The sequence below is a fragment of the Pediculus humanus genome, genomic scaffold (genome assembly GCF_000006295.1).
Source record: "Pediculus humanus corporis 1103172108280 genomic scaffold, whole genome shotgun sequence".
Taxonomy (NCBI): Eukaryota; Metazoa; Arthropoda; class Insecta; order Psocodea; family Pediculidae; genus Pediculus; species Pediculus humanus.
Window position 1 is genome coordinate 71,763 of NW_002987849.1, and position 519 is coordinate 72,281.

The following is a 519-nucleotide window of genomic DNA, read 5'->3' on the forward strand; positions in this document are numbered from 1 at the left end:
TTTTTTTGTGTCAAAGGAAAAACGCGCGCGTAATTTCATCGAACGCGGAAAATAACGGGGCCGAAAAGAAAAAAAAAAATTAATTGCCATAATAATAATAATGATAAATTACGCAAATTTAAGGTCGAGTAACGACTTCCTAAAATAAAAAAAATAAAATTTTTCATTAACCTCGCGATTAACATTTATATTTACGTTTAAAGTTGAACAAATAAAAAAGAAATTAACTTTAATATTATCATTATTATCATTATTATTATTATTATTAAATACGCTACCGTACTTATGTAAATGAAATAAAAATAAAAAATTACGAAATGATAAATGCTCTTATAAAAAAAAAATTTCATCGCAACTTGTTTTTTTTTTTTTTTCTAAACTCCTTGACAACGGCATTGCCACGAACTCAATAAATAACGGCAACAAACATTTTAATTACATCAACATCAATGAATAAATTTATACATACATGCACACGCACACGCACACGCGCACACACACACACACAACCGTGTTTTA